The 26527-nt window shown below is 43.4% G+C and overlaps 1 protein-coding gene across 5 annotated transcripts in view; it reads left to right on the forward strand.

The window, feature by feature from the left end:
- The window catches only part of PAK1 (p21 (RAC1) activated kinase 1), a 72515-nt gene that overhangs the window by 14637 nt on the left and 31351 nt on the right, over positions 1-26527 (forward strand). For 4 of the 5 annotated variants that reach the window (XM_049823246.1, XM_049823242.1, XM_049823243.1 and 1 more), the window contains exon 2: positions 11900-11978. The gene's annotated coding sequence lies outside the window, so the exon portion shown is untranslated. Of the gene's footprint in view, positions 1-11899; positions 11979-20445; positions 20506-26527 lie in introns of those variants that run through there. The other variant, XM_049823247.1, reaches the window with a different exon arrangement.

The raw sequence follows: 26527 nt of genomic DNA on the forward strand, positions 1-26527 counted from the left end.
TTTTGGGCCCCTAATTTGTGGTTCTGGGCAGATATAGGAGTGGTGGTTGCAGCTCTGCCTGAGGCTGTTGTCTCTGTAGTGGGAATAGCCAAATGGGATGTGAATCTGCTTCCAAGCCCTTTCAGCCATGGCTTGATGCTAGCTCAGATGACTTCTACCACTATGACCGGTACCAGGGTATTATATTGCAGCACTCTGTTCACTCATCTCCTTGGAACAGGAGTGCCTGTTGCGATTGAAGTGTGGTCCCCACCAGCCAGTTGAGTTGCTTCAGATTTAATAGTGGTGCTAGCAGGATTGGGTCAAGTGGTTTTCTAAGTCTCTGAGAATAGAAACAAATTGCGCTGGAAGTCACTAAAGAACCTTTTAGAGGTGTTTGTGTATTTCTTAGTTTTGTTTTTTAAATGCTGTCAACTAAAACTTGATTTTAGTTGTAAAACCTGAAAGGGACAGGGAGCAGGTGAGTAAACTGTTTCTCTATCATTAAGGAGGGAAAATCCAGGGTGTGTGCATGTTCTTTTGTTTGTTTTTGTTTTCTCTTAAAAACAAAGAAGTGGTAAAGGTGTTAAAACTCAATTGTTGCAGTACTGGAATCAGGGCATGTAAATAAAAGAGAATCTCTTTCACTGTGCACAGAGGAATATGAGAAACAAACCACAAACTCTGTAAAGATGCTAATGAATTTTATGAGTCAAACCTGGCATGTCGTTAGCATCTGCTGCTTGTTTACAATGGCTGAAGTGAGCATCCCTTTCAGACAGTCTTGCGTACTGGAGGTAGTTTTACTACCCTGTTACAAAAATCTCAGTGTAGCGTTGAAGAAGCTAAACTGTTGATAGACTGCACAGTTGTGACCTCATGCTGCCCTGCTGAACCTGGTGGTGGCTGGCAATTATTTTTTCTGAAGCTAAAACCCTGGAGAGGTTCGGCATGTCTGTTTATTCCATCCAGTGATATAAAGGGCAGATACCTTTCCTTTTTACTGTGTTGAGCCAAGCTCAAACACTGATGCCACTGAGTGAGGTCCATGTTGCTTTTGTTATACCTCTGTTCTCTGCCCTGAAAGCTGTCTCTAGAGAGTGTCTAGAAATTTGGGTTCTTTTGTCAAAATAAATAGTCACCTTACATGAATCAAAGGAAGGTTTTGATGCTCAACTCTTAATGTTTTATTGAAGTAGCAGTTCATGCCATCAATCTGAAACATGTTTAGGACTTAATTGATGGGAAGTAACTGGTGATGCTGTGGCTTTGCAGTTGTACATAGCTGGTGGGCTTCTGCCATCAGTCTCTGATGAAAGGAGGAAACCCTTTGAAGGAGCAGATCAGCAAGAAGGTAGGGCAAAGATAAGCCAATTGGAATAGATAGATGTTTTTCAGCTGTTCAGCAGAGCAGTGTAAATGAGCACACTTTAGACAGAAAGTAATCTGATGGTCAGGTCACAGCTTGGACATGTGCTTTCTTGTGGGGTGAGTTGGTAGGTTGGAGCATGCGCTTCAAGTGGAGGGCAACAGAGATACAGCCTGGCGTCGGATCAGGGAAGTGGGAAACAAGGTCAGTGTCACTTGTGTAAATCTGAGAGGACGTGCCAAGGGATTTAAGCACCTGAGAGCGCAGCAGCTGTAGAGAAATTCCTGATGGTGAAATGGTTTTCTGAGGCAGAGGCCTGAAATGAAAATCTTATCCCTGGTATCTGTGCTCAGAACAAGAAATCTGTAAGCTTTGCCAGGAGCAGTGGTCCAAATCTCTGCTTTGTGCCACTTGTGCCCTATAGGGAGTAAGGTAATGTGTTGTAATCACCTGATAGTTTGAACCAGGAACAGGTTCCAGGAGAAAAGGAAAAAAGATAGCAAGCAGTGCCAATGTCCCCGATGGGTGAAGTTGCACAGGAGATGGGTAAGGATGGCAGAGAACTGTCAGCTTTCCACTCTGCTCTCTATGCTGTTTCCATTCTGAGTGTGGTACCAGACCCAGCAGCTTCTGCCTGGCAGCCTGCCTCAGCTGGCAGATTCCCGCTCTGTCCTCTGGAGTTCCTTGCAAAACTAGCAGGGGGCTGGAAGGTGGAAATGGAAAACCCAGAACCAGAGCAGGACTGAACTCTGGAAACCCACATGGTGTTTCTCCTGTGCTGTAAACTTGTGTGACCTTTCTCAACTCACTTAAACTGTGTCCTCAGTTTATACATAGGTAGCAGAGCTATTGTGCACTTTCAGTTATTCTGTATTACACAGCAGAATTTGTTCCTTCACCCACATTAGTAACATTTTATCACTGAGTAGTGTCTTATGGAGGGATGGTTTTCTGTGCATTACTTGAAATTTAGGAAAAGATCCTGAAATTTTATGAGCCTCTGGTGTAGGCCGAAAGAATTGGCCAAGGAGGAGGGCAGGAGAAGGACTATTATCCTTTTCTGCAGAAACTCCTGCTCATTTTCCCTTCCAAAACAATTTCAGGGTATTTCTTTATTCCAAGCCTTTGTTAATTAATTGTGCAGAGAAACAGCAGATAGTTGGTTCTTTTTGAAAGCTGCACAGGCTAGAAGATGCTTGAATACCTAAGCCATAAGCAAAGAAATAAGAGCATCCTAAGGAATAATATGAAGTGTGATGCTTTCTGGACTGCTGCACAGCTGTAAAGTGATGGGTGAAGTGAGATTTTGCCTGCACAGATCTCCTAAACTTCAGTACTTCGAGTTTTACTATGTTTTCTTTGGCTTCAGATACAGCCAGAGTCTGGAGCTGAGGCACTCCGGTACTTTGCTTAGTGTCCCCGAAAGACCTGCAAACTTAGCCAAGCTTTTGGGCTTGAAAGAGATGAGCTGCGTAGCCTGAATTGCAACTGGGTGCCTCTAGTTCTGGGAGGTTGTAATGACTGCGACCTTTTGAAACCTTGTTCAAACTGTTTTTATTGCACTCAGACAGGAATGTTATGTTCTTTGTTCCACCTCCTAAAAGGCAAACCTTTTTGTATAGGCCGCTTGCGGCTTTTACAGTTTGATATATATGGGTCAGGGGAGGAAGCAGGCATAGTCAGTTAAATGTTTTCAAGCTGCTGAAAAAGTCCTTCTCAATGCATAAAGGAGGTTTTTAAGATCCCAGCTGAACTTTTGCAAATAACCTCTGTCTTGATTAGGAACAGAAATAAGCTCCCAAATTTTAATTGCATCCAACTTCTGTGCACATGAGTGAGGAGGCCGACTCTTCTCTGAGACAGACCTATGTGGTAAAGGGTTCCATGTCTAATTCTGAACTCTTCCTTCCCCTGGAAGGAAGCATCCAACATCTCAGTTACCATTACTGAAATGTCACTGTTTTTCAAACAGAATACAAACGTGCGTTCAGTAGTTAGAAGTAAGGTAAAAGTTGCACTGCGTCTTGAAACTATTGGAAGGGCTATTCTTGATGCCTGTATACCTTTAGGTATGTGTCTTCACAGAATGACAGACTGGTTGAGGTTGGAAGAGACCTCCAGAGGTCATCTGGTCCAACCTTCTGTGCTTAAGTAGGGCCACCCGCAGTCAGTTTCCTGGGACTGTGTCCAGATGGCTTTTGAATATCTCCAGGGTTGGAGACTCCACAACCTCGCTGGGCAACCTGTGTCAGTGCTTGGTCACCCTCACAGTGAAAAAGTGTTTCCTGATGTTCAGAAGGACCCTCCCGTGTTTCAGCTTGTGCCCATTGCCTCTGGTCCTGGCACTGGGCACCACTGAGAAGAGCCTGGCTCCGTCCTCTTCGCATCCTCCTTAAAGGTATTTATATACACTGATGAGATCCCCTGAGCCTTCTCTAGGCTGAACAGTCCCAGCTCTGTCAACCTTTCATCACAGGAGACATGCTCCAGTCCCCTCAGCATCTTCGTGGCCCTTTGCTGGACTCTCTCCAGTATGTCTGTGTCTCTCTTGTATACAGGAGCCCAACACTGGACTCCAGATGTGTCCTCACCAGGGCTGAGTAGAGGGGAAGGATCACCTCTCTTGATCTGTCACCAATACTTTTGTCTAATGCTGTCCAGGATACCATTTGCCTTCCTGGCTGCAAGGACCCATTGCTGGCTCACATTCAATTTGGTGTCCACCAGGACCCCCAGGTTCTTTTCTGCCAAGCTGCTTTCCAGCTGGGTGACTGCCAGCATGTATAGGTGCCTGGGGTTGTTCCTGCCCAGGTGCAGGACTTTACATTTCTCCTGGTTGAACTTCATGAGGTTCCTGTAGTCCCACCTGTACTTTCGTGGGTCCCCCTTCTTGAAGATTAGGAGTGACACTTGCTTTCCTCTAGTCTATGAACACTTCTCCCAGTCGCCATGATTGATCAAAAATCATTGATATTGGCCTCACAGTGACATCTGCCAGCTACCTCAGCACTCGTGGGTGCATCCCATCAGAGCCCATGGACTTATTTTGAGTCCCCAAATGTAGATGTGAACAGAAGCTTCTGGAGAAGGACTAAGGCCTTGAGAACTCAGCCTGTTCCTCAGTCCTCCTTTCTTCCCTTTTCCTCCTCCCTCTGTTCCTTGCTGACCTCAGCACTCAATTACTGCAAGAAGCACCGCACTTGTATGACAAGGTTACTGTGGGTTTGGCTTTAGATTTAAAGCCTACGGATAATGTGGCTTTAAAGCCAGGATACCTCTTTTGCAAAGGTTCTCCTCCTGTGTGGAGCTTCTCCCAAGGTGGTGGTGTCATGCATGTAAGCAATTTGGTGTGTGTAGCCTGCGCAATGTATTTTCTGTTATGCCTGGCTTAGGATGTGAGTCTGCTGCAAGGACCGACTGTGTGACTTCAGCTCAGACTGCCTTAACTCATGCTATTTGCTTTGGAAATTATAGTTTCAATTGCTGCTGATAACCCAGCTGATTGTTATGTTATACATTTAGCACTCTTTTTTTAGTTCTTTCCTTAATTACTTATGTAAATAATTTTAGAAGACTTAGCATTAATTTTGGAGAAGCTGGCATATCAAAGGCTGTGAGGCTAGCAGCAGGTGCTGTAAGTAATCACTCTTCTAAATTAAGCAACACTTTCCAAGGCAGTAGGTTAATTTCTGGGTAAGCAGCCTGCATACAGATTCTTAGAATCAGCTGGATCGTGACCCAGCAAGTGACTCCAGGCTTTGTGTAGCTTTAATCGCAAGAATTGTCTCACTGAAGCCTTTCATTTTTAGAGGAAACTGGGCCTGTGCTCGAGCTTGTTGAAATAGTGCTATCACATTGAAATCTCTGTCACCTGGCTCTGTGCTTGTCTTCATAGCTCAGCCTGCGCTGCTATCGGAGGTATATTTGGAGCATGGGCAGGCATGTCAAGCTGCCTGGAGCCCCGGGTATGTACATGAGTGGCTAATGTTTATGCTGAAGTCTGTGTTGCTGTGGATTTCTGTAACTACTGCAAGAGCAAGCAAAGTAGTGTTTGAGAGCTTTGTGCCATTTCCTTCACCTTTGTGTGCATGAGTGGATTTCTGCAAAAATCTTTTCCTCTAATATGACTAGTGGAGTTCTCTTGGAATTTGTAAGCAGTAACTGTTGTCCTGTGGGACAGATTCTGCTCAAGTGAAGCTATCGCTAGCCTGTCACTTATGCATTGACACAGCTCGAGCCAACCGTATTCTTGCTCAAGGCTAGGAGGTCACCCACAGAAGTGTGGCTTGATCTTCAGAAGCCACTCTGAGCCTATGAGGTTGATGGGGGTCAGTGGTGTTTGTGACTTGGTAACTACATGATTTTCATAGACTCTGCAGGGCTCTGAGGAAATTGGCAAAATCTTTATTTTGGTTGCTATAGAGAGTGTGACTTTGGAGCACTTTGTCTTACTTGTGGAATAGGAAGCTGCACTTCTTACGAACTGAAGCTCTCTTTAAAGTCTATCTTCCTGCATGAAGATCATGCCAAAAGGTAAGGGGAAGGGGGGAATTTCTATTTACAGGAAATCCCATGCAAAGTGGAATAAAGCAGAAATAATGCCCTTCTTCCAGGCAATCAAGAGGGGAGAGAACTTCAGAGAGGTGAAGGAAAAAAAAATGGATTTTTGGTGCCTCCATGTGACTGTAGGCTGGGACTTGTCCCTCCTTTGACTTTATGGTTGGTGCCTCCTGTGTCTGTGGATGTTCAGCCTAGTTATCAAGCTGGTGCTCAGAATCATACACCTGCTAAATAGATCTGAAGCCGCTTTTCACACTCCTTAGCTTGATTTTTGCTATGGTCAATCATCTTCAGACAAAAATGCTCTTAGGCTTGAAGCTCAGTGTTAAGATACAGCCCTTTCATGTGTAAGAAAAATAATAATCCAGATGACAGGCTTCTGAAGGTTGAGCTCAATTCTCATGAACAGTGTTATAGAATGACATGGCTCTTTTAATTGGTTCAGGGGTCTGTAGTCTCTTCAAATAAATCTCTTTTATCTTCTCACTTTCTAGATTAAAATACTGATACCTTTGCTCTGAAATCTTGAAGAGGCACAGTTCACGTGCTAGTCTAACAAACTTAATACTACTAAAACAGATTCTTACACTACAAGCAAAAATATTCTTTCGGTCTTTGTTCCTAGAGGTGGCTGCTTTGATTTGAATGAACACCTTGAACAAATCAAGAGTAGGGGTTGATTCCTCAGTCATGTCTGTCAAGTAGTGGCAGATTCTAACCCTACGTTCAGGAACCCGTGTCTGGTGGAGTAGGCACTGTCCTCCAGCTTGAAGAGCCTGATTGAGTTCCCTGCTCTATAATGGAAACAAGATGGATAAGCGACTTGGTTTTTTGATAGTTCAGCTTTACTCTGAAACCTGAAACCTCATGTGGCGCTGTGAGCAAAAAGTCCTCTTTAAGTGACATTCCAATTCTGTGGGAATTGGGACTAAAATATCTTTTAAAAGAAATGGTGAAGAGGAAATCATACTTGCTGCTTAACGCTGACTCCCCACTCTTTACAGATCTTCTGACAGTGGATGCCTTGTGGGTTTAACAGATGGTCCGAATGCATATTGATGCACTCAGATCATGTGAGCATATTCTCTGTGATGCTGTGAGATGCCTGCAAGGCTTGGAAATGGAGAGTTGCACTGGGCAAGAGCTGGGCAGACAGTGGTTTGGTGACGGGAGCACAGAAACGTGCAGATCTTGCACACGTTTTCTGGACAGCCTTTTCAAAAGGGGTTAGAATTTGACCTCTCTTAAATACTGTGGGTTTGGGGCCAGGGAAATCTTTTTTCCCAGATGATCCAGCTCTGCATGGGCTGCAAGAATTGAAAGCATCAGGTAATGCAGTGACCAGCAAATGTCTTGCAGGCTGGCTTTCTGAATGGACTCCTGGAAGAGAAAGCAGAGGACCAAACATCCTCTGCTCTGAATTTGTGGATTTTGGGAGGGAGTAGGTCATTTAAGAATACTGCTTTGCATCTTTCTGACTGACTGTCTTAAACTCAGTCTATCCAAAACTTTTTTCCAGGCTGCACGATGAATTTGTAATGCTTTCGGTTATCAAAAGTAGAACTTGAAAGAGAAGGAATCCTGTCCCTTACCAGGGATATGAATGCTGTGTTAGGGGGCTTCAACACATCACTAACAACAAAATACTACTCCACCAGTCTGTTCTCTGAAGTAAAACGGGTCAAGCAAATTGCTGTTACGTTAGACTGAAACTTGGCAATTATGTTTGTGTGGCAATTTGATTCTGTTCTCCTAAAATACCCCTGGAGAACATCCAACTGTAGCTCTGCTCTCATCCCAAGACTAGCCTTCAAATGCCCTGAACGGTCACACATACGTGTTAAGCAGCAAGCTCTGATGGTGTGGTCTGCATACTTGTTAGAAAGCTTCAAAACCTGGTTTGCCCTCAGAGAGCTTTCCGTTTGGGAGAGAGGAACTGATACTATCCCAAATTTAACTCTGGAAGAGGAAGGGAAAAGAAAAAGCTTCAGAAAACCAAGCTTTTGTCTAGGCTGTGGAGCCAGCTGGGTGTCTTGTTTAGGCTTGCCAGCCTGCCTTCTCATTTGAGGCTCTTTCTGAGTGGTTGACAACTGCATTCCATCTGTGAAAATTAAACCGCTTTCGGTGTGGCCTATGAACCCTGGTATCCCATGACCAACCTCAGTCACAGTTATCGCAATGAGTGCCCTACTGACCAAAATAAATGCACAATCTCCTCTCTTTGTGCTTTCACAGCTATCTTTTGAAAAGCTTTCTGCTGCTTTTGCCTTAAAAATTACTCTTGAAGTTAAGGGTCCCTTTTGTTTTATTGACTATAAAGCATGCATGATAATTACGGGACAATTGCTGAGTTAGCCAAGATACTGCAGTCGTTCTGGAGGACAAAACCCAGCTCTCACTCAAACTCCAGGGGCCAGGGCTGAGGAATTTCCTAGGTATTCTGCTCAGTGGTGACAGTGGTATCTGTGTGGCTGCTGTTTATTACGCTGTAAGTAATAGTTTAATGGACTTGCATGCAATAAATTGCTATTTCATGTTGGTGTGTGGTTTTCAATACTATGTCAGAGAATTACTTATGCCTTTTAATTTGCATCATTCAAGAAGGCAGTATTTTAAAACTGTGATTATGTTATCAAGGGTTTGTGAAATGGAGGGCAGACAGGCTTTTGCTTGCTCCAAAGATTTTTCTGTCTAGAGAATCCAAGTCATAAACATGACAACTATGGGATTTTTTTGACTGCTTCTCCCCCTGCCCCCTCCCCCCCCTCTTTTTTATTTTTTTTTTCATTTGAGTCAGGCCTCTTTCCTTCTCCTGCTTTTGGATCACCTTAAAAATGACTAGTTTCAGGGTAAAATGCAAGCAAAGTAACTAATCTGTGGAAGTCTTGTCATTTGATGACTAAGTGCAGCTTTTAAATTGGAACCTGTCTTGTCTCTTCAGCAGCGTGTGTGCTTAGCTCGACTCTTGCTCCAAAATGAGTTATGTTTCAATCCCTGAAAGACCCCCCCATCTCTTGGCTGTCTTTTAAACTTTTTTTTTTGTTTGGGTTTTTTTCTGTTGGTCGTTTCAGGAAGCTGCTGTGATAGCTAAAGAGGCTGCACCAATTGCTTACATATTGTGTCCCAGTTGCTGCATTGATTATTTACAGGGATACGATCTCACTTGCACCACAGGTGTTGATCCTGTCATATGCAAGCCCCCACTGCCTCCAGGGATCCAAATAAAGGATCTCGTTAAGAATTGGATGCCGCAGACCCTATGCTGTTGTGAGTGAAATTGGTGACTTCAGTCTGGGCAGGATCCAGGCCCCCCGTTCAGAGCAGCAATACTGTACGAAGCCGTTGGCTCATGGAATACGTGAACTGGCTGTTGCTTGGCTCCCTACAGGATAAGGGTCAGATAGGGTTGAACAGGGCTTATAGCTGTTCAACTCTGGCATATACTTAACTAAGTAAATATTGACCAGATAAGAGTGTGGAACAGGGATGGGAAAGACCATCAACCAGTAGCAGACTGGTTTCCTGAGTATCCATGCTGTTAGATCTGGGTGCAAAGGCACTTTGTGGGCAGCAATTGGCTCTCAGACCTCGACGCTTCCTGGCTGTAAACCCATCTACCTTGTCCCAGGTCATGCTGGGGGTGGCATTAGTTATTCTAGGCTTGTTCTGGAGGTATCTGTGGGAGAAGATAACAATTTGGGAGGTGGTGCTGGAAAGACATTCTAGAAGAACATCTGTCTGGTTTTGGTGTGTAACTTATCTAATCATTAATAACAGCAGGGAACCAAACGTGGGGGATTTTTGCACAAGTGAAGTCCTGGATGCAACTGCTTTGTGGGTTTTTTGCTTTTAAAAGTCTGGTTTGTTTGGCACTGAGTAGCTTTTGGAGATGTGTTTTTAGCCACTGTGCTTTTAAAATCAGCATGCTAAAAAGTCCTGTTAATGTGGAATTGTGAGAATATGTGCAATTTGTTACAAAATATCCCCTTGGAAACCTCATCTCCGATGTTGTGGCCTGTCCTTCACTTTTTGCCAATTTTCAGAAGCTGTCAGGTAGTACCGTGTGGGAAGTGTTACAGGGCATTATGGGATAAATCCTGAAATCCTAATTTGGGCCAAACTCCCACTGTTTTCAGTGGGTGGCTTGCTGGCATTAAGGCCAAGTACCCCTTAGCTATCACAGATGACCTTTCTGTCTTTTAAACTGAGAATTGGTGCCTGTATGTTGTATTACGGATCAAACTGCAGGATTGCAGCCCTTAAAATTTATACATTTGCTTGGATTTATGAACAAGAAGTTGGTTAAATGAAAACATTTCCAGTAACTGTTCTTTAGATTCTCAGTAATGCTGGTGAAATGCCAGAGATCTGGAAACAGAAATTAGCTGGTGATTTAGATCAGTGCATAAAGACTCTCATTCTGTAGGGGAAATGCTGATGTTCTGAAAACTCTACTTTTCATAAATGGAGAAAATATAACCACTTCTATTTTAAACTGAAAACTTTAAATTCTTTCAAAATATCAGCACAAATTTCTTGAAACATTGTTCAGATAATTGATTTTTATTTTTTTAGGAAAACGTTTCTATGACATGCCTGCAACTGTTGTCAGAATATTGCTTTCCAGTAAGAGATACTGAATTGCATATATTTTAAAAGTTAATAGTTTAGAAGTAAGTACCTGAGGTTCCTGACTGTCGCCAAATAGTTGAGATCATATGTTGTTCTGGCCTCTTCTGTCTGTGCAAGAAAGAGGAAAATGTTGTGTTTATGTTGGCAACACTCACAAACCCAAAACAATATCCCAACAGTAAAAAAAGAATAAGGCCCTAAACCCTTTAAAAAAATGTTGCTGTGCAAACCTTGTCTGGCAGGAAGTCTTCCCAGCCGAAGTAAGAGCTCCTTTCCTTCACCTCAGTGGAGCATCATCATTAAAGTCTGCCTGAACCCGTCTTGGTGTCACCCATCAGGTGGTTGAATGTAGTGCAAGGGCAGCCTAAGAACTTGAGCTGCAGTTGTGGCTCTGAAGCCCACGCTGTATTTTTTTCCTTCCCCACTTCCCACTAGGTGGTCTTTGCCTATTCATACTTCAAGCTCGGGAGGGCTCTTCTGTCCTATTATCTGGGCTTCAAGGGGGAGGAAAGGTTTTCCCATCCCTCCATGCCCTCCTTTACCCTCTGCTGTTGAGTTTTCTATCCAGATTGCATACACAGATCTCTTTTTCTTGTTTTTTTAACTGAGAATGCTTTTCTTGTGGTAACTAAAGTTGCAGAAGCACCTGGAAGGGATTTTTTTCATGTTGTGTGCTCTGTAACTACCTGAATTGCCTTTCCTTTAAAGAGGTGATTGAGAGGAGGAGGGCAGAGCAAACAAGAAGTACTCATACTTCCCCCCCGCCCCCCCTGCTTCTTGGTGCCTCCAAGACCACAAATGAGGTCTGTGTGAAAACTGGAACAAGAGCTTGGATCTCCCAAGAACCAGGACTACTTCATGCGTTAAACTCAAAATGAGGGTGTTATAGTACTCATCCCAACTCTTCTACTGATTTTCTGCTCAAGGTTGTCACTTATCACCTCTTTTAATTTGTCTTCATCGCTAAACTGGGGCCTTTGATGCTGTTGACTAAAACCACTTCCTTCAGATAAGTAGCTTGAATGATGTGGTGTATCTCTCCTTTATAGCCTCCCTGCCACTTTTTGTGGCTTGTAACTGCAGAATTGGTGAGGTTGGCAGGAACTTCTGTGGATAGTCTAGTCCAACTCTTGACTTAAAGTGGTGGCAGCTGGAACAGTTTGCTTAGGGGCATGTCCAGTGTGGGGTTTCCAAGGATGGAAACTCCATGATTTTTCTGGGCAACCTGTTCTGTGGTTTGGTTCTGCCCCCTGAGGAAAAAAAGGGTTTGTTTTTGTTTTTTGTTGTTGTTGTTTGCTTGTTTTGTGTTTTGTCTTTCCCTCCTCTTCTTACATTTAAATGGAATTTTCTGTATTTCAGTTTGTGCCTGTTGCCTCTTGTCCTGTTGCTGGATACCACCAAAAGGAGCCTGGTTCCATCTTCTTTACACCTTCATCAGGTATTTACGCACATTGATAAGATCCCCCTGAGCTTTTCCTTCTGCAGACTGAACAGTCCCAGCTCTCTCAGCCTCTTCTTGTATGTCAGATGCTCCAGTCCCTTAATCATCTTTGTGGACCTTTGCTGGACTCTACAGTATGTCCATGTCTCTCTTGTACTGGGGAGGCAAGTACTTGACCCAGCTCTCCAGTTGTCTCACCAGCCCTGAGCAGAGAGGAAGGACCTGCTGGCAGAGTCTTTCCTAAGGCAGCCCAGATGCTGTTGACCACCTTTGCTGCAGAGGCGCTTTGGAGGCTCATGGTCAACTTGATGTCCACCAGGACTCCCAGGTCTTTCTCTGTACAGCTGCTTTTCTGCCAGTTGGCTCCTAGTCTGTGCTGGTGCCTGAGGTTATTCCTCCTGAGCAGCAGGGCTTTGCATTTTCCTTTGTTGAACTTCATGAGGTTGGTGTTGGCCCATTTCTCTAGCCTGTCCATATCACTCTGAGTGGTGGCACACCCATCTGGTCTGTCAGCCACCCCTTGCAATATTGTATCATCTTAAAGCTTCCTGAAAGTGTACTCTGTGCCGTCACCGATAATCTTTCCTTTATGAAGAATCCAGAGCCCTGGATGAAGTGTTTAATGAATCAAATCTCTCAACAGTTCTTGGAAGTACATTGCTGTTCACTGGGGAAAATTGGGCAGAGATGAGGTAGCTTCCCTAGCACTTAGAGAACATTAAATACTGCGCCTTGTAGTGAAGGACTTCATCATTATTATTTAAGACTTTAATTCCTTGAATCTCTGACACTTCCTGCAATACCAGCTCATGCCCAGTGCTAACACCATAGCAACCTGCTATAAGTGTCACTATATACTGTTGCTTGTTGGCCAAAAGCTGGACAAGGAATGCTTTCTAGGGTAGGAAATCCATGGGGTTGATAGGAAAAGTGCAGCAGAATGAGAGAAAAATCCCATTGTAATTAAATAGTATTGCAAAGTGATTTTTTTTTTTTTTTTTTTTCCCTCCCCTAAACTGTGCCCCAGAGGAGATAGGGGCATCAACTGAAATTTTCTCAATGCTTTTTCTATATCCCCCTCCCCCAAAACCTACACCCTAGGCACAGTTGAAACCTCTGGGCTAACAGATGGTGTTGAGAGGGGGAGGGAGGCAGGGGGAACAATTTGCATCTAAATAGCTGAAATAAAAAAGGGTCATGTCCCACAGACCAGCCCCACTCACCTGCTGTTTAAATCCCCCTGAGAAACGGGCAAACGCACTTAGTTTTTTAATGTCTGTGTCAGCTGTACTTACTCTCTGAAGCATTCTGCCCTAGAAAAGCTGCAAGCCCGTGTATCTTGCTGGATGGATTGTGTTCTGGCCCCAAAACGATGAACTCTTAAGGATTTGGTTCTTTGAATGCAGTTGACAGCTGTGTCACTTTTGTTCAGCCCTCCCATCAAAGTGACTGCTGCTGTTGGCTATCAATTAGCACAAATACTAATGGTATAGAAAAGATTCAAACCAAGTATTACCTCTTCCATCAGCTTCGTACTCGCATGGCTGCATGAGTCAGTCTTCAGAGGTGCTCTTGCCATATGGTCCTGTGGCCTCATGCCACATTATTCTGTGCTGGGTTTGTGTGTGGGGCTGAGATGGGGTTTGGCCCTAGTGACCACCAAGCTGCAGCACAGCAGTGATCCTGATCCTGCAGGACTGTGGGTACAGTTCAGTGTTGGGGGGCTGTGCTTTATCCTGCATGTGTGTGAAGCCAAGTTGCTCTGGCTTTCTGATTGTGTACTGCAAAAATTTGCTGGGTTAAACTAAGACCTTGCTGCTTTGTAGTGATTTTCTCCTTGAATGTAAAGGTCTAAAAGTTGTTGTAACTGTGGTTCTTTTGGGGGTGGGGAGGGGAAAAGAAACACTCAGCCACCAGTTTTACATATTCATGGAGACTGCTCTGGGTCTACCCCCTGTCCTAGCAGCAAGGAGTGAGCTTTTGTCTCTTCAGGCAAACTTTCTCAAAGTTTAAGGCTGTGGAAAGCCTGTAATAAGGAAAATCTTCCCACTTTGTCATAAGCACATGCACTGCTGACACACACTGAAACCATCCTACCTGATTTCCCAACAGTATTTGAGGGATGCAGGCAGTGGAGGAGGCAAGAGGGCTTCACAGCTGAAGTTTAGTCTTACTGCTAAATACCAGGATGAGCAAAACCTATTTCTACCCACCAGTTCCTTGGACTTCTACACTCAAATGCTAAAAATAAATAACATGAAGATAGTCTAAGTGGTTCAGGAACTTTATTAGTTTTGTCTGTTGGCATCTTTTCTACCTCCCAGTGAGCCAGAGGCATTTGGACTTTGAGTTTGGCAGACTTGAGGGCTCAGCAGGATAAGGAGTGGTGAAGGAGATGGCTGGGGACCCAGCACTGTCTTCTGTGTGTTGAGCTGGTACAATAAAACTTCTGCAGAGGAGGATTTCTGTTTCTGGAGTTGGAAGACCTTGAATCTCTTCTTTCTTCCATGCAAGCCTGAAGGGAAATTGTGAGGTTAACCTTTCCTGAGCTGCCCAGTCCTTCCTCCCACAAGTGTCTTGGAAGAGGAAATGGGCTCAAGAAGTGTCTTCGTTTTCTTTTCTCATTTAATTCCTAAGTGTATTTCCATATAGTGAGTGGTAGTGGCTGAATAACCTGTATGCATGATGTCAACATGGATTTGGGCAATAACCTTGTTTATATGCCTCTGGGGAGTTGTTTTATTTATTCCTTTAAATTAATATGGATTCCAGGTAGTAGAAACAAGATCCGGTGTATGCATACTTACAGAAGTAACTAGGCAATGCCTAATACCAAGTTATATGAATTCAGAGCTGTCTATTGTTCTTTATAACTTTTTACAGCTTTTTTTTTTTTGTACTTTATATCACTTGAGGATAATTATGTTTTATAAATAGTCATATGATGTATACTCACTGTCCAGGAGTAAACAAAATAAGTGAGTTACTTGTGTGGTGCAAGTTATATACACATATGCACACATACACGTGTGTGTATATGTGTGTATATACATACGTTTATACATGCACAGTCTCTACTGTATTACATACTCTGCCTCTGTCCTGCTCCTTCTGTCCTCCTGCCGTCTTCCCTTGGACCCCAGTTCAGTGATACATGCAGGTAGCTGGCCCTGGCAGCTGTACTGGCTTGTGCTGTTGCTGTCTCCTATGGATAAAATGCTTGTTATGCAGCAGGGCCCCACTGAGCATGTGAAAGCAAATCCAGAAATGAAAGATGATTTCTGAAATACTTCTTTTCTCTCTCTTTTTTTTTTTTTAAAAAAAAAAATAAAAGCATATAAACTGTGCAGCTGTAGGAAAGGTGCATATTACTTTTTGAGAAAGGAGGCAAAGGGTGGAAATATGAGGAAATACAGGCACTCTTTGAGGTGATGTTTGCAGGTAATGGGGTGAAGAACAGGAAAATTGTATTTGTTGGCCTGAATTGTATGCTGCTCTTATTTTACTGTTTTTCTTTTTGTTTCTTTTTTTAAGCGGCTTGCTTAGGAAATGACTGACTGACACTGGAACATTTATTTCTCTGTCTTCCTGGGCTCTCCAACTGGGAGAGGAACTTGTACAGAAAGGACCATTCTGGTAGTTTAGAGTGTTTTTTCAATCACTTTCTGGGCGCGGAACTAAAAGATTAAAAAAAGATGTGCTGGATTGGAACCATGCCTAAAGCCATCCTTGGGATAATAGGATTATTTGACTGATTTTTAATTAAAATAGAATTCTAACTAGATAATTCTGAGCATACATTCAGCTCCGGTTTGTTGTTATTGGTCTAATTGCCTCATAAATTAGAGATACCAATATTCTAATTCACCCTCTCCTTCTGAGGACACTGATGTTAAGAGTGTGAAAAGATATGTAGATTATAAACAGGCATGCAAGATGGAAAACAATGTTTAAAGACATGAGCCAAAACTTACATCTTCTCTTTACCTGCGATGTCTTGGCAATGATGAATTGATATTTTTCTGTATTTATTTATTTCTCTGTCCTGACAGGTCTTTTGAACACTTAGAAATGTAGTCTGAGAAAAATGCCAATAATCTTAGCCTTTGAGGAAGGAGCAGTTAATGAGTCTCTAAGGAAATATCCAGAATACAGATGCTCTGTGGGGGAGAGAAGGTTAGGAGCCAGCAGAGCAGGGCCTGGAGACAGCACATCATCTCAGAACTAAGATAGAAGCTGCCTGCTAATAATGTAAGACATAAAAATGACAGACTTGTGGGCTGATTTGCTCAGGGCTGCTTTTTGAGAGTCCATTTCAAAAAGTTGTGATTTGGGATTTGACTACTTCTATTTAAGATATCGCAGTTCTGCTTTGTCAGAATGAAAGCATTATGGTTTTTTTGCAGATTTTTAATTTTATTAAGGATTGAAACCCTCAGGGGGAAGTTTCACCTATGGCAATGTAAATTCAAATCGTGTTAGAAGTTTAAAGAATGTATATTAGGCTCAAATCTAACTTCTATTTTTGAAGGTAAAAGGGACCTAGCACAATGGCAGGCCACAAATTTGTATGTCTGTTTTACAATATTTTAATAGAGCAACAGAGACGGATAAAACTTTGAGGCTTTTGTTAAAGTAGAATATTTAAGCTCTTCAGATAAAACTAGATATACATTGAAGAGTGTTCACAGAAAAACAATGGTTATTTCCAGCCTGAAGTGACTTTTCTTAAAAATAAAAGCAGCCAAACGTGCATGTCTTGGGAGGCTGTGAATCGGCACCTGCAAATACTAGCAGTACAAGAATAACCAGGAATGGAGGAAAACTCAAGCTCAAAGGAGACAACTGGAAAGAAAGAGTGGAAGGAGCAACCTCATACTTGCAAAGGAGAGGGTTTACTTAAGCCACAGGGTCTTGCTCTGTTCTGGATTGATTTCCGGGATCTCCTTTCCAGCATACTTGATTTCACCGCATCACTCTGCAAGGAGTGTAAGAACAGGAAAGTGGGAGTTAGTGCAGGTTCTGCCACAGTCGGTGTATGAATGTGAGCTTCAATAAAGAAGGAGGCAGCACTTACATGAGGCAGGGTGTAAATGCCATAAAGTGGACAGGGCAAAACTGGTTTGCAAAGTGCAGCCCCATGTATTCCTCCTGGATATGCTCAGTGACCAACACTGATATTTCTTGTGGGCTGTGAAATAGCTGTTTCCAAAACTGACTGCCCTGTTTGTAACTGAGTTTTATAGCAAACAGAGCTGTTACTGTAAAGGTGAGAGGTGAAATTGTAGTGTGCTAGCTATGGAATTTAAAATACCATTTTATACTCTCTGGCCTTGGATTTACAATAGCAGAGAGAGTGTGGGCAGGTAACCTGGGCTGGATGCTGAAATGAGAATTGGTCTGAGTGCCTGAACACTGAGGAAGCTTTGGGATTATGGGTAGGTAGCAGGAACCTCTATGAGTGTGTGCTGGTAGTGAACATCCTTGAATCTTCATTGTTAGAATTAAGGAAGGATGATCAGAAAACTCCGCATCTTGATCATATGCATGCTGTGCTCCCATAGCGAGGCTAATTCACGTGCTGATGACCTTAGTGGGAAGTAGCCATGGGACTTCAGCAAGGTGATTTACAGTGACGGGAGGGAATATTACACTGAACAAAATGCCTTGACTCATATGGGTTCCTGGAACATCAGTCTTTGGTTGTTGTCTTCATTTTGGAAATCTGGTGAGTTTTGGTTAGCACTTAGAAAAGGTACAACACTGTCTATAGAGCTTCTTGGCTGCTCAGTAGTGACCATAAAATGATTTTTAGCATTTTAAGTACAGAGGGGAGATGCAACCAACCTGACAAAGCAGTCTTGAGATGAATAAAACATGCATACTGACAGTCCATCCATCAGTGAAATCCAAATTCTGCTGAATTTGCAGTTCATATTGTTGCTAATTTTATGATGTAGATGCTCATCCACTGGGAATTGGATTGAAAGGAGCAAGTCACTCGCTGCAGATGCTGACAGAGCTGTGCATAGGAGCTCGATCAGTCTCCGCTGGATTGGGTTTTGTGGCTGCAGCTGATGTTGCTGCTTCATGAGAAAGAATGAGTTTTAAATAGGTAGCAGTGAAGATCCATGTGTCCTACTTAAAGCTGCTTAGGTAATCATAGCAAGAACACAGGAGAAGATCTGTGCCCCAGAAAGACTTACACAAAGATGTTGAGGAAAACCTTGCCTACTATTTCAGGTGCTGTTATTAACTCCTGCTCCTAATTACCTGGTGCCTTAAAATGGGCCTGCTACTGCAACAATTGATGTTCTTATATTTCCTTTTTTCCAATGGAATAAAAATAGTTCCCTTGGCTCATGGGCTTTATTTAACTGAGTGCTAATGCAGAGTTGTGTCATAATATATTGCAGAAACAGCAGTTCCTTTGTACCAGTCCTATAGAGCTTTCTGTTCTCTACTGACATACAGTAAGTATGATTGGGATCTGAGTAAATGATGTGATAAAAGGCCTGATGGTACCTCCTAAAACCAAACTGCTGCTCATTAAATTAAATGATGATGATTCTTGCTGATGAATGCTCTGCAGTCCGCTTGGTACAAGTAAGGGAAGTTTAGGAAAGCAACGCCTTGCCACAGTATACTTGCTACACTTCTGTACGTACTGGGACTGTAAAGTAGATACAGTAGGGCATTTTGCTAGATGGCATATGATTATAAACACAGAGCTGATGCTCTACCAGCAAAGAAGGCTCTACTGTGAAAGCTCAGTTAGGCGGAAACCCTAAGTTACCTTAGGCTTTTTCGTTTTGCCTTTTAAATGAACTGCTGTTAGAGCATTATATGTATCATAATTGAAGGAGTAATCATTGCAAAGTTGAAGCAGATTTATGTGCAGTTCTCAAATTTTTTGTCTGTACTGGTGCTAAATTAGCTCTTTCAGTTCTGGGTATTTGACTGTGCTTTCCTTGTAGGCAAAATGAATTAAGAGACAAAAAGCTCATGTTTGATGCAGAGCTCATTCTGTCTTGGGAGAGTTATTCATTCTTCCTCTTTCCCCAGCTTTGAAGAAGAACCAAAACTTTAACAAAGCAATGTGAAACAGAAGCAATCTTTGCGATTTCCTTTAATTGAAAACTACTGCCAGTATGAAAATCCTGGCTAGCAATTAAGGGAATGTGACAGCTTTGCCAGTTGTTACATAAATTCTACAGAGCACAGGGCTTCCTACTGTCATTAGCTGCAGGGAACACAATGGAACTATACACAGGAGCGAGTGCTACTCTGATGATAAATGTTTGCGTTTCCAATTAGTACTGAACTGTTGTGGCATTTCCCCCTCAGTTTATCTAATTGAGGCTCTTGGATGGCTTCATCCACTAACGATGCTTGTGTTGTCTTCTTGCTGTTTAGTTTCCCAGCAAGAAAGGAGTTGAATGAGTTTTGCACTTAAGAACATTGGTTTCCTCTTTGCAGGTTTCTGCCTTGGTGTCTCTTCTCCTCAGAAAAACTCACCTTTTACAGGTTAATACAAACTTTCTGCTATTTACATACTGTGGCTTTTTGCTAACCACTGCATTACAGTGTCCTCTGTGTGTGGGGGATGTTGTTGACTTGACCTGACAATGTTCTAGTTTTCTGACATATGTCTTACCCCCACCCCCGCTGCTAAATGGCAAATGTCAAATCTCTGCGTTTAATGAGGTGCAGTTTTTGCGAATACCTATATGTATTTAAAACGTGAATACATTGTACTCAGAATTATTCCACATGAGGGGATAGAACGGCTTAATTCTGAGCCCTGTGCTCTATGTTCATCTTCTGGATTGGAAACTTTTGAATGGAAAAACGATTCATGATTCGTCTGCTTTCAGTTGCTGTTGCTGCTAATGTGCAGTTTGGACTCTAGAGCCAAGTAACTTAGTTGGAGAGTAGCAGTGTGTGTGTGTTAATATATTTTCTTTATTCTGCATCTAGTAATTTCCTCTGGAACACAGATTTCCTCCAGGAAACCTGCTTATATGGGCTTTGGGCATGCTTTGACATAAGGGCCCTTTATTTTTCCCACCCTGCTTAGCAAGCTCCGACTCTAGTCGCTACTTTGAATTGTGCGGTTGAAGCCCTGCCTTCCTGTGAGCGAAAGTGGAACCAGAGCCAAGGCTGCCCTGTATGGTGGTGGAAAAGGGAGGCTGTCCTGACATCTGCAACAGCAAACTTGCTTGTTCAGGCATGTAGCTGGGGGAGGGAAGACAGCACGTCTGGAGATGAGGAAATAAGGAGGATGATTTGTGGGCTGAGAACTTTTAAAAATTATACTCTTGGTTCCTTCTGTCTCAGCTTGGATTTTTTTTTTTTTTTTTAAATATGGGTACAATTTATTTCTCGTGGGCTGTTTAAAAGCACTGTTAGAATGGGGTAAGTGCTTAGTCAAAATGAGCAGGCTGCTGCCCAGGGATGAAACAGCTGGAGCTGGTCTCTGCAGCTTTCAAAGCTTGAGCTACCTGACTGCAGCACAAATAAGGTGAGTTCACCGTGTACTCCAGGTGCTCGGACATAGCTGGCATTGACTGCGAAATGGTTATTGTTTGACACTGTCAGTTATTCATGAAACAACCGAAGCTAAATTGAAACATGGCAATTTAAGCTGATGTTGCCTGTCTATACTTTTGGATTCAAGCCTAATCTGGTGGAAAGGGCTTGACCCGTCCCAGTGCTACTGAAACCCTCTGTGTGTCTGGGTTGCTGTCACAGCGGTCATGCATGGGCCCACACTGTGGAAGCTGGCAAAAGCTGGGCCTTGATTATTTTGAACAAAACAGAAAGAAGCTTCCTTAACTTGAGTGAAAGGAGAACTCTGCTCTGTTGCTAGGAATCGAGCTGTTATAATTAGTCTGTTCTTCTTTAGAAGCGTATCTGTGTGGTACGATGGGTTAGCATGTGTATCTGCCCAGGGAGAGATTTTACAGCTCTCTGGCCCAGAAGTAGTGGCCACTGGGGTGGTGTCCATGTCCTCCTGCAAAATGCAGGCTAGGGAATCCCACCCAGCAGTTCTTTCATTTAGCCCAAACAATTGGGGTTGAATTAAAGGCTTTTTTTAAAAGGGCCCTCCCAGTCTTTTGGTTTTTCATATTCCAAGCCATGGAGTCCTCCAGCATTCCTGTTGGGTTGTAACTGGTCAGTCATCCTTTATGTCTAGCACTATGGAAATAATGCTGGCAGTGGAGCAAGACTGCAACCAGTAGTTGGCCATCTGCCATGAGAGTGTGTCTCCCTTCCCCCTCCTCACACCCACCAACTCTGGCTGTAGCAGTGAATACACTCTCTTCTAAATGTGTACTTACTTCTAATGATTATTGTTTCATTTAATTTAGCAATTTCATCTGCATCTCTAGGTGTTGGCAGCGCCTGCAGGGGTCTAACAGGTAAATTCTAAAGATAGATGAGGAAACACTGTTGTTTTGTAATTCTTTCTTTATTAGAACTTTATGAAAACGTGGGGGTTTTTAATTCACATGTAAATGTTGGTCTGGGCAGATGCATTGATGGTCCTTGACCTTTTTTTTTTGTTCAATTGGCATACTTACACAGCACTCAGGTGTGCAGTAACTGGCTGGTTGAGACAGCTAGGTGCTACAGTTTCTGGGTTTTCTAATCACCTCTAAATGTGACGATCAGTCTGTCCTCCCTCAGGGTGTGTGTATTGCTGCTGCTGCCCTTTTCTGTCACAGCATGTGTCCCAGATCCCATAAGGACACCTCTTGCCTCTTTTTTCAGGTGGAACACTTGCAGGATGCCTTTCCTTCAATGTAAGACTGAAACTTAGCCCCATGTAAAGTAATAAAGGAAAAACCCGAATTAGTGTCTTTTCATCCTGTATCAAAAACCAGCTGGTAAACTCTCCTGTTAATTTTCTGCTGGGATTTGGATGAAAGCGTGACACACGGGGAGGGAATCTGCTGCTTGCAATGTGTTTGAACAGAGCTGGGGATGGCCCCTGCTCCTTCCCACCAGAGCAGTGTGAGGAGGAAGGAGATTTTAGCTGTATGTGTGCACGAGCAGTCTCTAGCCATAGGATGGAAGGGTGCAGGGATACTGGTGCAGCGGTAAAATGCTTGTTCTGATCAGGATCAACTGAATTAAAGGTAAAGGCTCCTCCTGCCTTTTTTGTAGGCAAGACACCCTTTCCTCACCCTGGCAACAACGGAAAAATAGCATCTTGGAAAAATGTGAGATTTCCTTCAGTTAGTAGGCAGAGAGGGGAAAACAGTTGCTGAGCATCTCCCTCCCCCCTCTCTTGTTTAGTATAGTTTATTCATCTGTAAGTTGTAGTGAGTAACTTACAGCTACTGTCTTGCCAGACTGCATGAATTATAGATGGCTCTTTTATGAGTTTTCTTGTTGACTCCAGCAATTAGTATGCGTTGGACATAGTTATCTTTATGGCATCTACTGTAGCGTAGGTTTCAGCTTCTCTGACTTTTTAATTGCTTTCTGTTTTAGCAATCAGTCATCTGCCTGTCTTGCTAAGGAATGCAAAGAAAACACAACCAGCTTGATAGAAACTTACAGTTCAGCATGGAGCATCAGGTTTGAAATGATGTGGTTTACCAGAAGGAAAAATGACATAAATAGAGGATCTTTGTTCTCTTTTTTTGTTGTTGGTGGTGTTTTTTTTTTGTTTTTTTGTTTTGTTTTATGTGTGTGTGTGTTACACGCAGTAGTGACAGAAGGCTCCACATATGTTGGGGTCCCATTCTGCTAGATGAATGGTTCAGGAGCCTGTGCCTGTATTACAGGAAAACTACAGGCATAAACTTCATGATTTTGAGCTATATATACTTAACACATATCAGCAGACCTGCACACATCTTTGCACATCTGTGTACTCTGAACTCTTGCACACTGCTGTTGGCACCTGTGGGTGCTGTCTTCTGTTCAGTACCTCCGCTTGCTCTGTCTTGAACTGCTAAGTGGTTTCCTGAATCTCGGGTCCCCTTGTGTGTGGTTGTCTGTCACTCTTTCCTGTCTGCAGTAGTGTTTTGTAGGTGTGAAAGGAGAGTTTGTCAGGTCTGCTGTTTGACTCTGTTGAGGCTGGGGTAATCTAATTTAGCTTTATGGGCTTCAAGAGTTGGTGGGGAGGGGCAGGGAGCATTTGAAGGCCACCTTAACTTGGCTTAAGGCAGTCACAGGTTGCAGGATGTAATAAAACTTTTCATAAGTACTGTATGCTGAAACAACTCAAACTTTCAATACTCCCAAATGGCTGTAGAAACAATAGTCCTACATCACGACTATGCCTTCCTAATGGTGTCTGTGGGGTTTGGTTTGAGTGCTGGTATTTTAATATATATAGTAGTTGAGAATAATTGTGTCTGCAGCTAAAAAGTATTCCCTCATCTGACTGCAGTTGAAAAGTTCATGTGCTGTTTCATTGCTTCCACTGTTCACTTAATCATGTTATGGAAACATAAGATTAATTTCTCAAAGCACAGTCATGCTGGTGCGAAGAAGGAAGGTACTCGGTCCAGTGACGCTTTGTGTTCCTGATTGCACCAAGCAGAGTGACTCACTTCAGTGGCATAGCGCTGATGTTACGCTGGCTGGTGAAGCAATTGCCTGGTGCACAGAATGTGAGCAGGGCCTACACAAGGGGAGTTGATTAAAGCCTGCTTACGTGTGGATTGGCAAGGAGATTATTTTAGGAAGAAGAGAATTTGTACAGTCAACAAGGCTATGGTGAGGGAGATAGCCACCTCTGTAACCACTCAGTATGGCTTCGTGCTCCAGCACTCAGCTTGGCTGTAAAGCCCTGGAGATGTGGGTGTAATTCTGTCAAGACAGTGTTTCCTCCACATACTTTGAAGCCAACAGAAGTTTAAAGTATAACCATGATGAGTTTGGGGGTAGACTGTGTCTCCGTATCGCAGTGGGAGGACTCATGTAAGCAGGTTTTTGGTTTTCCTTTTAAATATGTAGTGGGAAAAGGCTTTTGGGAACCCTCTAGGATAGTGCTGCTGTTACAGCATATAACTTCCGTACAATCAGTCTCTCAGTTTTGTGGGTTGAAGGATTTCTCTCACCCCCCATCTCCAAACAGATTAAATAGCTCTTGTAACTCCAAACATAAGACTTTGATGAGGAGGAGGGTATGGGTGCTTGAGCGATGGAGAAGAAAGGAAAGGGTGTACTGTAGGCTTTGCCCACATGAAAGCTGCAGTTATCAAATAGGTGTAAAACAATATTGTTTGTTAAACTACATAACTTCTGAGCAGTTACTTGCTCATTCAGGGAATAATGTAAGATAAACAAGAGCTTGTACTGCCAGTGTTTCTAGCCCTGCGGTAAAACAGTAATTCACTTGTACTCTATCATTTCTGACTGAGAGATTTTGAAAAACCCTTTTATATTGAAGAAACTGTGAGCAGATGTTCCTGGGGTTTTGCACTGGTGGAATTGAGAGTGAGGATACTTGACATCCAGAGGTTATTCTTAGGTTTTCATGGTTGTTTTTTTTTAAAATTTTCTTTCTTTTTTTTCTTCTTTTTTCCTTATGTTCTTTTCCTTCCCACAGCACTAGGCTAGCCTCTGCCTATCATCTGGGGAGGGTTCTTTTCTCACTTATTTTTCTCCAGCTTGGAGCCACATGCTGCTCTGTTATCTTCCTTGTACCACCCTTTGGTCTGATGTTGCATCCATTCCTGAATACAGTAAACTTTACTCTGTCCCCTGCTTAGTCCCCCTCTGACAGCAGGCAGCAAGCACCGATTCTCACCTGCTCACCTCTCTGCTTGGTGGGAGAGGGACAAAGCAATGAGGCAATCTCCCCTGCCATCTCAGCCATGCCTGCAGCTCCAGGAAGTCTGGCTGGTGGGGGGATCTTTGGATGCAGCTTTATTCAAACCCCTGTGGGGTAAATCATAGTGTTGCAGTAGCACATGTAATGCCTGCTCCTGGGGAGGGCCATTTGGCAGGCATAGAGCTGATAACATTCCTTTTCTTTTTGCTTCCCTATTTGCAGCATATTCCTAGCACCACCCCCAGCAATTTCCTTTCTCATGGTTAAATAAGCATTAATGTAAAGAATGCAGCTCTTCTGTGGTGCTTCTGCTTATGTCGTTTCAAATGCTTTAGTTGTGCCAGTTCAGTACCAGCCACTGACACTGCGATCTGCAAAGCCCATCAGTGAGGCCTCACTATCTTCATCTTGCACAAGATTTGTATGCAGCAGTGACTGCCAAATTTACCAGTTGGGTTTTAGTTCAGACTTTTTGCCACTGCTTAGACAGGGGGACTTGATTATTGCACCACTTCATGGCTGGCACTCCAGCTGTCACTTAGTTCTGCTCTGTTTTATACTGGAGAATGGCACGAGGCTGAAGCATGAGTGATGGGAGATGCACAGAGCACATGCCAGAACACACCCGGACAAATGCACAGCTAATTTCCCCTTGCTCCTCCCAAATGCCAAAATTATCCCACCATTAAAATCAATACCCCAAATGCTGTAATTTAAAATTCCATTGCATGGTTGTGTTGGGAGGAAGCAGTGTTGGGGTCAAACCTCTTACAAAGCTCCCTGTGTGCAAAGGCTTGTCCAAAGCCTTATGGGCTGCGCAGTACTGCCAGCCCTCCCGTTTAAGAGCAAGTGTGAAGAAACTGGTAACCAAAGAAGTGGAGGGAGAAGGTGGAGCTGCAGACCAGCCACAGCTTGGCAGGTGACAGCTAGGGAACCGCTGCTTTCAGCAAAGTCTAACATACTGCTTTCTTAGCTCCCTGCAGCTGTGAGAGCAGTGTACCCTGGGTCCAAATCTTGCCAGTTATGCTGAGCATCTGTAGCTTGGCCAAAGAAGACTGGCTGGCTCGTGTGTGGTTGTAGGACTGTGGTATGGTTGTGGGATCTGTTTGGAGTGTGACCCAGTGTGGTTCCTCTGAGCCTATCCTGTGGAAAAGCAGCTCCCTGGAAGGCAGCGGTGATCTCGGCTTTATAACTGGACATCTCACTTGTGGAGAGCAAACCACTTTTGACTTTCTGCCACTCAGTTATTTGCCCTGAGCGAAACATCCTCCTTTACTGCTTGTGAAATTCGTAAAGCTGTTGAACTGCTTTTTCCACCCAAACAGAAACTGTTCCTGCTTTGGTCTTTGTTCTGCAGTTAACTCCCAACTTTCTTTTGAGAACATAATGCAGATGAATTCCAGTTTCCAGAAGGATCTCGCTGCAGCCAGGCTGTGTCTGGAGTAATGCTGATCTCATTTGGGTGGAACAAGCTAGTTGTTGCAGAATAATCTATTACCCTGTTCCTAAGCTTCTGTCTTTAAGTCCACACAGCAGGGATTATTTACTTAAGGATTTATGTGTGTGTTGGGGATCTAGTTTTGTTTGACCCTTCCAACAGAACAAAATGCAGTCAACTTTCTGGTGGTTTGAATTGCGCCTGAAGTGTGCCGCTGCTATGGAAAGCCCAGGGCCAGCTCGGGACCCACGAGGGCTGTGGCGCTGCACCTGAGACGACAAGGGTACAGCTCTGTAGCTTCCTGGCCAT

This window comes from Accipiter gentilis, chromosome 19 (genome assembly GCF_929443795.1).
Source record: "Accipiter gentilis chromosome 19, bAccGen1.1, whole genome shotgun sequence".
Lineage (NCBI taxonomy): Eukaryota > Metazoa > Chordata > Aves > Accipitriformes > Accipitridae > Astur > Astur gentilis.